The sequence below is a fragment of the Meles meles genome, chromosome 6 (genome assembly GCF_922984935.1).
Source record: "Meles meles chromosome 6, mMelMel3.1 paternal haplotype, whole genome shotgun sequence".
NCBI lineage: Eukaryota > Metazoa > Chordata > Mammalia > Carnivora > Mustelidae > Meles > Meles meles.
The window spans coordinates 94,563,115-94,581,568 of record NC_060071.1 but is presented as its reverse complement, the minus strand read 5'-3'; the positions used below and the strand labels follow the sequence as shown (position 1 = coordinate 94,581,568).

At 33.3% G+C, this 18,454-nt stretch overlaps 1 protein-coding gene across 7 annotated transcripts in view; it reads right to left on the bottom strand.

Moving 5' to 3' along the window:
- Window positions 1–18,454, bottom strand: part of LRFN5 (leucine rich repeat and fibronectin type III domain containing 5) — a 244,941-nt gene that overhangs the window by 121,029 nt on the left and 105,458 nt on the right. For 6 of the 7 annotated variants that reach the window (XM_046007306.1, XM_046007307.1, XM_046007304.1 and 3 more), the window contains one exon: window positions 12,836–13,004. The exons of the other annotated variant lie outside the window; for it this stretch is intronic. The gene's annotated coding sequence lies outside the window, so the exon portion shown is untranslated. The remainder of the gene's footprint in view (window positions 1–12,835; window positions 13,005–18,454) is intronic. 7 annotated transcript variants of the gene reach the window in all.

The following is an 18,454-nucleotide window of genomic DNA, read 5'->3' as shown; positions in this document are numbered from 1 at the left end:
CCCAAATCAAAATAAAAGTTACTACAGCAAATGTAACTCCAGTAAAATATTTAACACAAGTTTTTTCACCAAACTTGCCCATCCCCAAAATTGAAACAGAGGAATAAAAAATAAAAAGCCAACATTATTAGCCAATGAAATCTTGAAGGAGAAACAAAAGCAGTGGATTCATTTATTCTATGATCAAAACTTGCAAGTAGAATAATTAAATTACAGCATGGTACTTGTGCAGGTATGATGAGGAGAACAATCAGACAGAAAAACCAAGAAATATGTCTGTGCATATATGAAAGCTTTGGTTATGGCAGCATTAGAGTTTCAATTCAATGGGGAATGAATAGTATTTTCAATAATCAGCATTAGAACAATTGGTTTTCAGTATGGAAAAAAAGAAAATAGAACTGAACTTTACTTCAAATCCATGTTAATTTCCACACTATATAAAAAATGTGAAGGGGCTTTTAAAATACTAAAAGAACATATAAGAAAATATCTTTATTTCTTCAATAACAGAGAATAGCTTAAACAATGCAAAAGAAAGAAAGAAAGAAAGAAAGAAGGAAAGAAAGAGAAACCCACATTCCCCAAACCAAAAGAAACAGTTGATAAATTTGCCAAATTAAAATGAAAATATTTTATCTGGACAAGGACTTGCTGGGGACATTCCCTTTCTTGGAGCTTGGGATCCTTCATTCAAATTCCTCTTTGTAAAAATGATTTACTTCCTCACTGCAGTGTCCCTTAAAATTAAGAACTGTAATTATTAGATATTTAAAAAAATCTAATGAAAACTTGATGACAATAAAATACAGTGAATTCAGAGATCCATCCTATGTATGAAATATTAAATGTGGTGGCAGCTTTATATTTAAAAATTATCTCTGGGTTACTAGGTAAGCCCCAGATTGCTCACAGACCTACACTAAGTACGATGTAGGAAAACTCTCAGTTGTCCAACATAAAAGAGGATATTTAATGGCCATCTCCTCAGTATAGTCTGAGGCAACATAATCTCATCCACATCACCACTACTGTACCTGCAGACCTTCTGATGGAGGTGCTGCTTTCCCTATCTGGATGGGAAAGGGTCAAGTTTCCTTGGGGACCAGCCAGCTGTAGCAACAATTCTATAATTCCTACTCTACTTTTACTTTAGTGTATGTAAATAACTCCTGAGTGGGTAAAAAATATAAGCTATATATTATTCCCCATTTATGCTCTTTTGAGTGTTAAGGATCTCGTGCAGGCATTAAAACAAAGCTGTGTATTACCCATTATCTTATGAGTTTGTGTTTCATTTAGAAAGAAAAAAACATAATTCCTACCTCAACCCCTAAACTTAACTAGTCCTTGATGAATACAGTAAAACATTATTAAAGTGAAAACACTAGCCATAGATTAGGGGCAATTTGATATAACTCAAGAAATCCATAAAAGACTAGAATGCAAAATATATATTTTTAAAAACTACTATAATCTAATAAGAAAAACACAACCTAATATAAAAATTAACAAAGGACTTTACCAAAAAGAAAACCTGAAAGGCCAATAAACTCATGCAAAGATTCTCAATCTTATTAATAAAGCAAGTAAATACAAGCTAATATGAGAATGAGAAACCATTTCATATCAAATATGGGCATTACATATACAGTAATATTTCATAATATATAAGGAATTTATTTAAAACCTGAAACATAGAAGAAAGTTCAGCAATAAAACTATGTACACATTTATATCCCCCTCCTTTTTTTAAGACTTTATTTTTTCAGAGCAGTTTAAGATTCATAGCAAAATTGAGGGGAGGGCAAAGAAATTACTCATCTACTCCCTGGCTCATACATGTAAATACTCTTCTGTTATTAATAATCTCCACTATGATGGGATATTTTCTAAAAATAATGAGTGTAAACTTGACACACCATAATCACCAAAAAACCCATACATAGTCTATATTTTCATTCACTCTTGGTATTCCACATTCTATGGGTTTGGACAAATATATAATGACAGATATTCATCATTATGGCATCACACAGAGTATTTTCACTGCCCTAAATCCTCTATGCTCTGTTTACCTCCATACCCCTAAACACTTGGCAACCACTGACCTTTTTTGTTGTTTTGGTAAATTTTGCCTTTCCCAGAGTGTTATGCAGTTGGAATCATACAGGATGTAACCTTTTCAAACTGGATTCTTTCACTACCTAACAGTCATTTAAGTTTCTTCCATATCTTTTCATGATTTGATAGCTCCTTTCTTTTTAGTCCTGAATAATTTCATTGACTGGATGTACAGTTTCTTTATCCTCTTACCTACTAAAGGGCATCTTGGTTGCTTCCACGTTTTGGCAATCATGAGTAAAGATGCTGTAAAAATCTGTGTCCATGTTTTTGTATGGACATATGTTTTTAAGTCTTTTGAGCAAATATCAAGAAGGATGATTGCTGGATCTTATTGAAGAGTATTTTTCATTTTGTAAGGAACAGGCAAACTGTCTTGCAAAGTGCTGTACTATTTTGCATTCCCACCAGCAGTGTATGAGTTCCAGTTGCTCTACATCCTCAGCAACACTTGCATTGTCAGTGGTCCAGATTTTGGCCATTCTAATAGGCCTGAAATAGCAGCTTCATCATTGTTTTACTTTGCATTTCCCTGATGACACATGATGTGGAGCATATTTCATATGATTTTTTTTTTTTGGACCATCTGTATACATCCTTTGGTGAGGTATCTATTAAGGTCTTTGTCTCCTTTTTAAAACCTGTTGTTTGTATTTTCATGGTTGAGTTCTGAAAGTTCTTTGTATGTTTTGGATAATAATCCTTTATTGGATATGTCTTTTGTAAATACTTTCTCCCAATCTGTGACTTGCCTTCTCATCCGCTTGAAGTTTTCTTTCACAGAGAAGTTTTTAACTTTAATGAAGTTCAGCTTATCAGTTTTTTCCTGGATTGTTTCTCAGGTGTTTTATGTCAAAAGGCATCACCATACCAATGTCACCTAGGTTTTCTCCCATGTTATCTTCTAGGTGTTTTATTGTATTGCATAAGCACATAGGGCTCTGATCCATTTTGAGTTAAGTTTTTTGAAGGTTTTAAGATCTGTGTCTAGATTCATTTTTTACATGCGTATGTCCAGGTGTTCCTGAACTATTTGTTGAAGAGACTCTGCTCCATTGTTCTGCTTTTGTTCCTCTATCAAAGATGAGTTGACTACATTTATGGGGATCCATTTCTGGGCTCTCTACTCTGTTCCACTGATCTATTTGACTATTCTTTCACTAATCCCACACCTTTTTTTATTACTGTAGCTTTATAGTAAGTAGCTTTAGAGTTAAGTTTTAAAGTTGGGTAGCATCAGTCCCCTAACGTTTTATTCTTCAATATTATGTTGGGTATTCTGTGTCTTGTGCCCCTCCATATGAACTTTGGAATCAGTTTGTTGATATTCATGAAATAACATCCTAGTATTTCAATTGAGATTGAATTGAATCTACATATCAAATTGGGAATAATGACATCTTGACAATATTGACTTTTCTCTGTGAACATGGAATAGTTCTCAATTTTTTTCTATGTACATTTATGCTATTTTAATGTTTTACTTGCATGAGATCTTTCTATAAATTCCAGAATTCACAATTTGGGGATCATACTATATTACCTATTTGGGTTTGTGATACAAGATAATTTGTATAATTTTGACCAAAATTACTTTCAGCTTTATTCTTATTTTCAATAAACTTCTATTTACTAAAAATGATTATAGAATGCTGCTTAATTTACATTCCAGTGAAGTAAAAATTACTGAATGCCCTAAATACAGGTTACTAATGTGCAAAGAAATACAGCATACCAAATATACCTACTACTGAAAGAAGAAATAAGATATAATCTCTATAACTTACCATTCCTCATAAGGATTTCCAGTGTCTTGGATTTGTTATTCTTATTATTTAAATACACTTGACATGTGTAATTTTATTTTTCTATTTTTATTATTTATTTATTTATTTATTTATTTTATTTATTTTTTTTTCCATTTTATTTATTTTTTCAGCGTAACAGTATTCATTCTTTTTGCAGAATGGGAGAAGATATTTGCAAACGACATATCAGATAAAGGGCTAGTATCCAAAATCTATAAGGAACTTAGCAAACTCAACACCCAAAGAACAAACAATCCAATCAAGAAATGGGCAGAGGACATGAACAGACATTTCTGCAAAGAAGACATCCAGATGGCCAACAGACACATGAAAAAGTGCTCCACGTCACTCGGCATCAGGGAAATACAAATCAAAACCACAATGAGATATCACCTCACACCAGTCAGAATGGCTAAAATTAACAAGTCAGGAAATGACAGATGCTGGAGAGGATGTGGAGAAAGGGGAACCCTCCTCCACTGTTGGTGGGAATGCAAGCTGGTGCAACCACTCTGGAAAACAACATGGAGGTTCCTCAAAATGTTGAAAATAGAACTACCCTATGACCCAGCAATTGCACTACTGGGTATTTACCCTAAAGATACAAACATAGTGATCCGAAGGGGCACGTGTACCCGAATGTTTATAGCAGCAATGTCTATTTATTTATTTTAAAGATTTTATTTATTTTATTTAACAGACAGAGATCACAAGTAGACAGAGAGGCAGGCAGAGAGAGAGGAAGGGAAGCAGGCTCCCTGTTGAGCAGAGAGCCTGATGTGGGGCTTGATTCCAGGACCCTAAGATCATGACCTGAGCGGAAGGTAGAGGCTTTAACCCACTGAGCCACACAGGCGCCTCAACATGTGTAATTATAAAGTAATAAATCCCTGAGATCTGCTGTTTCACATGAGTATTTTGCATAAAAGGGCATTGCAAAATGTATAAATAAATGGTCTTTTTGGCTTATTTGGAGTAGAATAATTAGACTTTTTCATATCATGATATGTGTTATAGACTGAAGTTACTATTTTATTAATGTCTGCACTTATTTTTGAAGGTAGCTCAAGAAATATCCTGAGAAACAAAAGCATTTAAAAACACCCATTTCAACAAAATACTTGACTAGGTGTAGAGGAAAGACTTGATAATTTCTGAGGTCTAATTACTTGTTCATGTGGGTATCATGTGACAAAAATAACTATAAAGATGATACGAAGACTGGAGAAAGATGAGCTGGACTTAGACTTGATGATTGTTAGATTCTTATTGGATATTTTCTTCAATATCTTCCTTATTTATCATTATGATCTATGCTGAGATATTATAGATCCCTATACATGAATACCCTTGCACAAGAAGTCATATATATGGATTTTGTCTTCAAATGAAATCAGGTAAACCACTGAGAAATTGCCCACAAACCATAGTAAAGCATTACCAAAGGATTTTAAAGAATGTCTCTATACCTTTAATAAAAGTTGCTTACATATTAAGATGAATAGAGAACAAACCCAAGAAGTGATTTAGATGTTGGATTTCTGCTGGACTCACTATTATGTGACTCATTCTTGGATACCAGTTTCCAAACTGGAGACATCTGAATATAACTACATCAACAAAATCCATGATTGCCATAGGTCTACCTCATCATTATTATAATTATTTAACAGAATCATTCTTTAACTAAACCTGACCTAAAATTTTGAGATTCAACATTTCATTTCAAGATACATACAAAAAATATTGAAAAATGTTCCAAAATATAAATGAAAATATTACATTAAAATTATATATAGTTACATATAATTTTTGTCAGTACCTCCTCTTCAGTCATCTCTTTTAAGTAGAGAATTCTCCTTACAAAAAGTTTACTCTCTTTTTCTGTCTCCTTATAAATAATGAATGTATGTTTTCAACTGTGGATTATTTCTGCATTGAAATCATTACTGTAGTAGGTATTGAAATAATGTAAAAGGCACTCATTTGTCTGCAATGGAACTCTATCTTCAAGACATAAATAAGTAAGCAGGTATTAAAAGGTTATTTGGTTTTCAGATATTAAATAGTATGTTAAAACTTCAGGCTTTAGAACATTAACCCATATTTGCATGCAAGTGATCAAAAAGAGAGCCAGATTCTTATTATGGATTTAGAATTAATTGCCTGAAACTAACATGAACAGTCACCTTAAAAAAGTTGCTTTTGCCTCAGCAACAAAGCTTTTACCTCAGTTGCCAAATCTTATGCGCCTGATATTTTGTATAAATATAGGGGGAAAATGCATTTGTATGTCAAGTAAATTACACCTTCAATATTCCTAAAGACTGAAGGTTTAAGATTAATTAGACAAATGAAACTAAGCTACTACCTGCCAATTCATTCAGCTTTACCTATGTAATGAGGATGATGGAAAAGGTAATCATTTGAGACTAACCTATCTATCTCCTCCTGCTTGTCCACATTCCCAATTTATGTTGTTTTACTTATCCCTTCTGGGTGATAAAATATCTTCAACACCACTGAGGTTCTCCAACATTCTAGATATTAAATACTTCTGTGTCAAAACCATATAATCTAAGGTAACTGTCTTAGATCTCTAAGTTAGCACTTTTCAAAATCAAATCCCTAGGTTTTCCTAAATTATTAATGTTTCCAGCTGGTATTGATATGTCTACAAAATCCCTGATTTTTTTTCACACATCTTTCTATGTAGTTCTATAATTTCATTGTGCATTCCCCTTCATAAGTCGTTAGTAATATTAAGTTAGTGTTTATAATCAGTGTGGCCTACACGGATTCTTCTAGTCTGTGAGTTTCTTGTTGTAGTAAATCATATTTCTCTAAATGAAGTCTTTGTACCCCCAATTGTTTTCCTTGCTATAAAATCTCCTACACTCTGAGATGTAAACTGAAATGCCTCAGTTTACCCAGATAATTCTAAATCTGACATATATTAAAATACCTCCAGTGCAGCCTGCAGTGATATAAGGGAAGTTAACTAGGCATGAAACACGGTGGTCATCACAATAACTGGGATAATAACTTGGGTTAAGTCTGTACAAATTGTTGTTTTTTTTTCCTGTGAGTTTCATAGCCAATGCTTTGCAATTAAGATTGTTGTCATACATTTCATGTCAGTTGCCAGGAATACTCTCCACATGACATCAATCTCTCGTCCTAAATGTAAAGTAATCACTACCTCCTAAAGCAAAACATTTATTCCAACCTCATCCCAGGGCACTTCACAGTAAGAACTATAATATAGTATATTGTATAGTACAGTATCACAGTAAGAACTATTAGCAACCCACAGAGCTGACACTAACAGTAGACAGAGAGAGCAGTGGCCTTTCTACATCACGTATTGCCAGCTAAGACATTTTTAGTTTTGCTGTCAGTACTTAAGGGCTTTTGGGAGAACTGTGCATTATCTCTCTAGCTTCTGGAATTTTTACCTAAGTAAGACAAAACATCAGCACATTAACAATATGCCAATGTTGAAACCTATCTCTACGGCTCAAATTCTACTTATACTAAGTAGCAAATTTGCATAATCTCAGATGGAAAAACTTCTTTTTCCACTGAGCTCACAAGACTATTTGTAGCTTTCCATCACTAGTTATCTTATGGTAGTTATTTCTGCATTGTACAACCTTTATCTTGCCTACTGATCTATAGTTACTTTTTTTTTTTTTACCTAGAGATAAAAACTATAATGTCTGAAATTGAAAAAAACACACTGAATGGTTTTAACAGCAAATTAAATGATACAGAAGAAAAGTAAGTAAATTTGAAGATACAGAAATGGAAAATATTCAAAATAAAACACAGTAAAAATATAAAAAGATAAGCAGAACATCAATGAGATTTAGGAAGTCTTCAAGTGGCTTAATGTGCATGTAAATAGAGTCTCTGAAGGTGGGAGATTGGGGAAGACATATTTGAAAAAGATAAAGGCCAAAATTTTTCTAAATGTAATAAAAATTATCAGGGAAGAGATCCAAAAATCTCATAACCTCCAGTACAAAAAATATGAAGTAAATAGAGCACATGCTAATTAAATTGCTTAAGACATGTGATGAGGAGAAAATCTTAAAAGCCAGAGGGGTAAAACAAAAAATGTGCAATACATAGAAAGAAACAATGATAAGGATGTCTACTGATTTTTCACTGGAAATAATGCAAGACAGAAAACAGTAAATCAATAACACAAGTATAGATCTATAGTTACTTTTAAACAAAAATTCCAATTGGATTCATTTCTACCTTCTTCATAACAATAAGGACAGGGTCTTCAGAAACTAAGACCCTGAGGACTGTAGCCAAGACTAAGAAGGGGAGAAGGTAGCAGTATAAAGGCATTGGAAAAATAAACACCAACTGAGAATGGCAAGCTTGCAATAAAACTGGGTCAAACTTTGACATCAAGAAAACCCAAAACAAAGAGATTTCATCGTTGATGCTTAAAAATTCTATTACATTTGATGTCCTTGAAACCCCCACAGTGGGGTGGTGCTGGGGAGGAGGGGGAGAGGGGCTCTAGGCCTATGTTTATAGTGCCTAAAAAATAAAAAGAGGTTTCCATGATGAGCAAAATGGACATAGATCACAACCTTATAGTGCTTACATTCTGAAAGGGAGGTCAACATTAGATAACTGCATGAAGAGACATAAACTTGCAATGAATTTCAGTTATACAGTGCTGTGAAACCATATGGTAACAGGACATGATCTATTCAGGCAAAACAAGGAAGGCTACCTTCAGGAAGAGACTACTGTGTTGATATACCAGACAAAAAGGAATTGGGAGTGGTGATCTGTTGAGGGAGAAATAACCACATGCAAAGACTTTGGGGTAGGTCACATGATGTGGAAGAAGGACTGAGTGACCTCTATACCTGGAATGCAGGAAAGGTGAGTAGTATGGTGTGAAATAAGTTGGGGACAATTAGAAAGTGCTAAACCACTCGAGCATAGTAAGCCAGGATGAGGAATTCTGTCTATATTCTAAGAGTAATGGTCTTTAAATAAAGAGGTAGGACATGTCAGTTTGTACTTTGTATTACTCTCTCAGCCTGCCTACAGAGAATAGGCAGAATTGGCGCATCGAAGCATGTGAGCAGATAATTTAGGAAGCCTCTGGACTAGCCCCGTGCAGAGATTATGGTAGTTGGGACCAGGGTACTAATGGCCCCGAATGGAGAAAAATGGATAAATTCAAGAAAATTTTTCCATGTAAGTTTGACTGTATTAGGTGATAGAATCTGTAGAATAAAGAGGAAAGGAGAGAAGACGATTCCTATTTTTTCTGGTATAGAGTGATGATATTTTTGGAGCTCAAGAATATCAAAAATAGGGGTGCCTAGGTGGCTCAGTGGGTTAAAACCTCTGCCTTTAGCTCAGGTCATGATCTCAGGGTCCTGGATTAGAGCCCAGCATTGGGCTCTCTGCTCAGTGGGGAACCTGCTTCCCTCTCTCCCTCTGCCTGCCTCTCTGCCTACTTGTGATCACTCTCTGTCAAATAAGTAAATAAAATCTAAAAAAAAAAAAAAAAGAGTATTTGGCAAGATGACCAAGAGGTTAGTTAGCAACATGTTAAATTGTTAAATTTAAGGCACTTGGGTAATTAGATATAATTAATTTGGAATTGACTGGCACTGAACGCATATATTTGTGAGAGTCATTTCAAAGTCTGCCTTTTTTTTTTCTTGTTAGAGTTTCCTTTCTTTGAGAATTTTACTCTCCCTTCTTTTTAAAACAAGCGCTGCATGATAACATATTTCCTCTTTGTTCTACCTTTCAGGGTTATTGAACATAATTCATTAACCCTTTTAACATTCATAGTTAGCATATTACTTTTTTCCCTACCAATATCTCTAATTTTCCTTCTGTTTTCTTTCTCTCTTTTTTTTTTTTTTCCTAACTAGGCTCCACACAGAGCTATGCAGCCCAGTGTGGAGCTTAAACTCATGACCCTGAGATAAAGACGTAAGCTGAGATCAAGAGTCAGACACTTAACTGACTGAGCCACCCAGGGGCCCCTTTCATCTTGTGTTTTTATGGTTCAAGCATCTAAGATAATTTCAAGTATATACCCAAAGGTATTAAATGTAAGTGTGTGTGTATATATATATATATATATATATATATATATATATATGGTTGAGAGCCTTTTTGTTAAACTACCTCATAGAGATAATATAAGAATCAAAGAAGTTAATATCTATTCAAAAGTACTGGAAGGTGTCAAATGATTGTCAAATAATCAATATTGATTATTATGATAGACGGTTAAGTCACTGTCAACTAATGTTATCAGAGTTGATAATTTACAAGTCTTAAACATAGGGAAATTTGTTTCAGAAAAATAAAAATATTATATATTTAATATCAGTAAGAATACTTAATATTTAGAAGGCATATTAGCTTTCTAGAGAGATAATCTTTACTGCTATGCATATAGTATATTATATATATATGTATATATTTAGACAGGCATTCACATTTCCTGCTCAGATATTATTTATTATTTAATTTTATCATAGTGCTTTAGTTAAACAAGAAGGAACAGTAAAAACAGACAAAAGTACTATTTTATTGGCCAAGACTAATTGAAAATGCCACAATGAGAAAAATAAGCATCATAACAACCACCACTACCTCCACTGTCCTATACGAGTAACGAATAGCTATTCCATTGCCTCATTATTTTACTACTTCTCCATGCTTTACTTCTTCTAAGAAAGTTCCTAGTATTCCATTTATTTTTAAAGGGATTTTAATGGATGTGCTATGAATTTTCAATGAGCTATTTGAAATTTGAGGAACCTAATTAGGAATGTATTTACTTTCTCTTTTTTCAGGGTGATTAATTCCATGCAAGACTTTTAGCCTAATGTTACTCCAAAGAAAAAAATAGAAAGGGAAAAGGAGGTTCTACTTCTACAGACTAATGGACTGGTAATTTAAAAATTGAATTAAGCATTAACTCAGAAGAGTCCTTCTCAATATATAAATTATTTCTGTTTACCCTCTATTGCCAGGTTAATTAAGTAAATCCTTTGGCCGTGATTATAGTCATTAGTAAATGAAAATGTATTTGAATTCACTAGTCTTGTGATTTACACTAGAGAATCTATGTGAGTAAATATATTTCCTATGTTAACAGCTTTCATAAAGTCAGACATGTTACTTAGAGAGGTCGCTTTATCTGTGGAAAACAAAAATTTATTAAGTATCTCATTTACTGTTCAGGCATATAAAATCTCTGTAGGTTCTTGTGGGGATGTCTTTAAGAAACAAACCTTATATATCTCTGTATCTTCAAAATGTGTGAAATCAATTCAAGCTTAGTCGGGGTCCTCCATTTCTTTAAAAAAAGCAAAATCTGGAAAATCTGAAATGTCTCCCTCAAGTTGCTTTACTTAATAAAAAGCGCAAGAACAAAAACAGTGAAAGGAATTTTTAAAAGAAATGAATAAATGATGTAAAAAAAGAGTGCAAGGTAAGAAAATATGCACAGAAAAAAACCTACAGTAGAATAATGATTTGTAATCTATCTTCTGCATACTCAGACTCATCATTTGATGTAACAGTTATAGTTGTAATGAATTAACTTCAATATAAATTAATATATCCTATTTGTTTATGTCTTAAAAGTAGTCCTGCATTACTTTGAGTACATTAGCAACAACATACTGAGTCCCTGTTTTAACTATGCAATAGATAGCACCACAATTCAGAAATAAATTCTTAACAACAGTCTCTCTGTTCCCTTAAGGACATAGACCTAACTGCTGCTGGCATATTGAATCTGTAATATGTTGTAAAAGAAAACTAAGATTATTAAGTGTGTTCTACCCATTCTCTTCAAGGAAATTTTAACTGCCAAGCACCTAATTAAAATAAATTATCTAGGATAAACCAAACTTTTACTGTCTATAAAAATGCATTCATAATCATTTTGTATGGTGACATTTTGACACAAATATATCCTAAGAGAAGCAAGGGATGCCTATATAAGTATTTGGGAGAAGGGAAAAGAGAAATATATCAAATTTAAATGAAATAAACTAGAAAAATGGCAAAACAGTAGGATTATAAGTATGAACTAGGAAAGTCTGAACATTCCCCAAAATACTGCTTTTACTTTCAAATCCTATAAATAATCAGGTAATTATTGTATTTGCCTGATATATCTAGTAATTAAAAAGCCCAAAGATAAATATGCAGCTGGGATCTGGTCTGGGGGTGGTGTATGAAATATTACATTATGCATCTGGTATAATCCCTTCATGGCCCAATTTCAATCCATGTCCCTACCTGTGACTGCTCTTTTATTTTTTAGTACACATATTTATAAGTTGCCATAAACTCTCCTTCAAGGACACAGAGAACACATCACTCAGTAAACCAACCAACCAAGAGAAATGTCATTTCCTGCACCAGTCCCTTACCCTCCATTTACTACTGGAGATCACAGTCATAGAAAGGGAACTTGATATTTAAGAATCAAAAGACCAGAGACTTGATTCCATCTTCTTAATTCATTAGATAAGCAATTTTAATAAACTACTTGGTCATGCTGAATGCATTTGCTCATGTGCAAACATTATTATTTTAATCTCTCCCCTCTCTATGTCTCGAAGCTGCAAATATGAATCATGATAATCATGTGAAGCAATCCTGAAAAAAACTCAGAAAACCCCACAAAGATATAGGTTATCAACATAAAAAGTAGTAACTATGTCTCCAGAAAGATAAAAGTCAAAAAAGTGAAATAGTCAGTGATGAATAATCCTGGTTTTAATTTGTACATTAATTTGCAAGATTTCCAGTTAGCCTCCTCTAACTATTTTTAAAAGCACTGGCAACAATCAAACTGAATGTAGTCAACTTACTTCTGGAGCCAGAAGAGTTCCTCACTGCTGTGAAGGAGTCAGCACTCTGCCTGGCTGCTGAAGACGGACAGGGTAAAAGCATCTCCAAAGCTGATTCTGAGGATAGTGTCAGAAGGACGCTCAGCTACTACATATCTTCCCAACACCTGGCTGAATGGTTACAGGGACTCTTCAAAGGAGACAAGCACAAAAAAAAGTGTATCAAGATATGTTTACAAAGTATCTTTGAAAAATAGAGTTGCTGTGAACTGTGTGATCAATCTCAAAATATACCAGGAGTATCACTAAATAGAATTTAAACAGATTTACATAAGAAGGCTCTCTAGTGTCCCTGATTCCAACAGATATGTCAGCATTCTGTCTTCCATCTATAGACGTTTCTTATCTCCTAATTGAAGAGAGTTAAAACAACAGAAAGATCTATAGTTCAATTTTCTTTACATTTCAATTAATTCAACTTGCAGACTAATGTTAAAAAATTACAAAAGTCAAGAAATGTTTAACCATCATCTACTATGTACCAGCACATGATGCTGGCCAGTCAGCAGTGACTGAAGCTCACAAATCCTGCCCTTACAGCAGCAAATTGTTTTTTGTTGTGATGCCTGTATTTCCTTCAAGAAAAAGATCTACTTATTTAAACACATCTTTGTCTATGGAGGAAATACTCAGATGTGCTACTTGTATTTAACTTTGTGTTAGAAGATTATTGATTTCTACCTATTTCTGAGAGTCCTGTTAACCTAAATAAGAACTGACCTACCTTTATGGGACACAATATTTAACTTTCTTCCCCATAACATCTATATAATAATGCCAACTAATATTCAACTACTACCACTTTTAATGCAGAAATAGGCTGCATTTTAAAAATGTTTTTGAAATGAACAAAGGAATTGTAATTTTACTTAAGCCATGACTTATTTTATCTGCAGAAGCAAAAGTGAGGAATGATATAATTCCAAAGGGTATTATTAAGAACCATATAAGATGATACAAAGACAATTTGGGTTTTGTTTATTGTTTCTGCTGTCTCCATTTGTAAAAATGTGAGAATAATCTTATAAAGTTAAAATTTAAGAAGGTGATTATATTGTCCTGAGATGGCTGATAATTGGGGCTTAAAAAAAAAAAAAAACCCAAAGTAAAGCTACTGCTTAAAGTTTATATTGAAATTACACAAAAATGCTAAAAACCAGTGGACAGATCAATGGTAAAGTGGAATAAAATTCATTTCAAATTACCTTTATGAATCTGCCACCTGATTCTATCTCTTTAAAAATTATATTTATTACAAAAGAAATATACATCTTAGAGAATTAGAGAATAACTCAGGTATACCACATACACACACACATGAATATAAGTCAATCATATGCCAACCATCCTGAGATAGCTATTGTTTGCCTTGTTATTTATTTCTTTCCATGAATATTTTAAGCTAATTTTTACATTTTATATGCATGATAAAAAATACAAGAAATACAAAAGCAAATCTCCCTTCAAAGCAAGACATGTAACCATTAGAAGAAACCAATTTCAAATTTCAGAACATCCTCTCAGAAATACTTTATGCATGAATGAATGTGAGTCTGTGTATGGATTTTTATACATCTCCCTATTTTGCTCTATTCCTTTTATTTCATACACCATGAAGATCACTCCTGTTTTCTATCATCAACCCTATTCATTCCTATCTGTGAATATCTATCATATGCATACAATATAAAATGCTCATAATGTGTCCCAGTTGAAAATTAGCAAATGCCCAGGATTTTATTATAAGATGATATAACCAATGTCCATATACATCTATGTACACATATCAGTGAATACATTTATAATAAATTCTTAGAAGTAGAATGTTTAGGTCCAGAAACCTGTTATTGAAACTCTGATTATGTTCTCTCTCTATTGTAAAGAGGTAGTATAAAGCAAAAGCAAAGCATTATCAATGTCTCCAATTTTTATACTACTAATAAAAATGGGTTGATGATCAACAGTATTTCCATGTCTTCATTTTAGCATGGAAAACATAGTAACTGCTATAATCCTTTCTAAATTCTAATAACCCAAAGTTCTTTTTATATATGGTTATATCACTTATTAATAACATTTTACCTTTTCTTATAATACCTTTTATTAAGTACTTACTATCTGTCAGCTTCCAAAAAGCATCTATTATCTAAACCAATTCTCCCAAGAATCAAATGAAATAAATGCATATTCTTATACACTGCTATGAAAAGTAGGGATAGAGATAAGTCAGCTAACCCTGGGCAAGGTCATATAGCTAGCACCAGGCAAGGCTGAGATTCTTTTGTTTGCTTGTTTTGTTTTTGTTTTTTGTTTTTCCCTAAGGACTTAATGTCAAGCCATAGATTTATTTAACAAGGGCTGAGATTCTTAATCTAAGGCTAGCTCACTCCAAATCAATGCTCTTATATCTGATATTATAAGTGAAGATTTCAGAAAACCATCATAAGATTCTATAGTGAAGAAACACAAAGAAGGTGCTGAGTTTTTTTGTGGTTTTTTGTTTTGTTTTTCAATCTATATATTTCAGTTAGCACAATGCCAAAAATAGTAGGCTTTAGATTGGTATTCTAATACTGCAATTTTGTGGTGTGATCTTACAAAGATGTCCTTTTCTACTTGATAATATCTTGAAATAAAACATTTTATAAGAAATTTTGATCAGTCCCTAGTTCCAAGTAGTTGCTATGTTGGTCTTCTTCCACAGTCTTAGAAAATTTGGCAACCATTATTGTTTATGTACACGTATTCCCAAGAAATATGGTTCTTCCTCCAACAATTATCTTGAATGCCAACATTAAACTCTGAAAGAACTCAGGAAACATAGGCAAAACTCAGAAAGTTATTAGGGAATATTTGTTTCAAAATGGAGAATCATGATCCCTTCTAGATCCTAGTGGTATTTTCTTCCCCTGAAGGTCTTTGCTAAGTGCTCATCAGTTGTCTGAACATATACTTTGATTCAAGTCTCACTATCGATAAAGGCAGGACTTTAAAAGTCTTATGAGCCTGGACTGGAATCACAGCAATGACCATATTACTCAGTTTTTTTCTCTTAAAATGAAAAACAGTATTGCAAAAAGTTGTCATTATTTCAAAGTATCATATATCTGAAAGTACCAACCTAGAATAAAATTCATTATAGGCATGTGATAATTTTGTTTCCCTCAGCAAGTTCTTCCTAAGGTTGCCCTAAGTTGTACCACACTAACCACTAAAGAAACCCTTGAAATATTTGAAGGGTAGCAGTAACATAATCTTAAGTATTCCTTCATATTTAAAGATCCCGCTTGAGCAATTATGAACCTGCCAAAAAGCATCATTACTTATCTTTCTCCATCTTACCTCTAATGGTACAAATAAATACCATGAAGGTAAATTATATTTACCTTGTGTTGAAAATAATTAAAAATTAAACATTTAGTCATCTGGATGTTTGATCTACGTAATGCAAAAAGCCAGTTGTTTTAAAATATATGATAAATAAATGAATTAGATGTTTTCACTGTAATTTAGTCATTCACTTATTTGGTAATGATATATTGCTTGGCATAATATAGCCATATTAGTGGATTACTCCAAAAATAAGGGTATAATAAAAGAAATGCTGCTGTTTTATTAAGACAAATAACTTGAAAAAAATTTGGACCAGAAATATTGAATAAAATCAGAAATTATTTTTTGATAATGGGTTTTTGAAATACATAGATATTCGGGAGATCCATAAAAATGTTATGATGAGTGCTGTGAAGTGTGTAAACCTGGCGATTCACAGACCTGTACCCCTGGGGATAAAAATACATTATATGTTTATAGAAAAAATAAGAAATAAATAAAAAATTTAAATGGAAAAAAAATGTTATGATTAAACATGCTTGCCTCATCACCAGTACTGTTAACCCTAATTTAAAAATTAGATACCCTGATTGAATATGGAAATCTATTTGTGTTATTGAATAAAAGTGTACCATACACCCAGCTATAGGAAAATGTTTACACATTACTATACACACCCAGGATCATATGATAAATAAAGTAAGGCACCGCTAGAGCATTTGTTGCTTAATGTAAATGTCACTTTGTAAATGAGAACAACTAATCATTCCTTTCCTCTAATAGCAAGAGTTCAGCAGTGAAATAAAACATGAATCTTGGTGACCTAAAAATTTTATTACTGCATTTATAATTTCCTGTTAACAACTCAAGAAAATAATTTTAAGTGATGCTGTATTTCAGTAAGATACAACCCAAGGTGGAGGCTTTATTTGGGAGGGGCGGGGGTAAGTATAGATGGTTAACAGGAGGAATTGTGGTAATAGAACTGTTCCATATTTTGACTGTGTTTATATATACCTACATATGTGATAAAATTGAGGAAACAAAATGTATATGTAAAACTGATAACCTGAATAAGATAAGTAGATTTTCTCAGTGTCAGTTCCCTGGTTGCAATATTAGATATTATACTACAGTTCTACAAAAGGTTACCATTAGGAATAAAACTCTGCATAGGGTATATGGGATCGCTCTGAATTACTTATCTCAACTGCATGTGAATCTATGTAATGGTATATCATGTGCCTTAGAGTGACACTTAATGACCAACAACTTCAGGCTGCAGTCTCAGCATTCATTAATAGAAAAGGAATATTTAGAACATCAAGTTTAACACTGTAATGAATAATTTGGTCCTGGGGCGCCTGGGTGGCTCAGTGGGTTAAAGCCTCTGTCTTAGGCTCAGGTCACAATCTCAGGGTCCTGGGATCAAGCCCCGCAACAGGCTCTCTGCTCAGCAGGAAGCTGGCTCCCTCCTCTCTCTGCCTGCCTCTCTGCCTACTTGTGATCTCTGTCTATCAAATAAATGGATAAAATCTTAAAAAAATAATTATTTGGTCCTTATCAAATCACAACTGGATTACAGTGTGTCTCACAGGAAAGACTGGGAAAAAACTTAAATTTAGTAGTGAATGAAAAGGATTGAATTGCTCCTTGCTTTGGGTACTAAAGTGCATCAGCGGCATTATTGTCGGGATAGGGGTTAGATTTTATACCAGGAATGTGGTACCGTAACTTATCTAACTGCTGAGTGCCCTACTGGGTTGAGGTTGAGTAGAGTCTCAACCTGCTCTTAACTGATATTTTTCTTTTTTAGTTAATAATCAAAGAAAATGTAGATTTCTGGTGTTTGGGAAATGTGAGGAGGTTTTTTTGTTTGTTTGTTTGTTTTTACATTTTTTTCCATTTTATTTATTTTTTCAGCGTAACAGTATTCATTGTTTTTGCACAACACCCAGTGCTCCATGCAAAACGTGCCCTCTCTATTACCCACCACCTGTTCCCCCAACCTCCCACCCCTGACCCTTCAAAACCCTCAGGTTGTTTTTCAGAGTCCATAGTCTCTTATGGTTCGCCTCCCCTTCCAAATTTTTTTTTTTTTAATAAACATATAATGTATTTTTATCCCCAGGGGTACAGGTTTAAGAGTGGAAGAAAATGCTTAGTAGTGTGGACAGGAATTCTGTATTTTTCTGGTGGTGGTTGTTTCTTCATTTTTAATCAATTTTAAGCTCTGATCAAAATGCT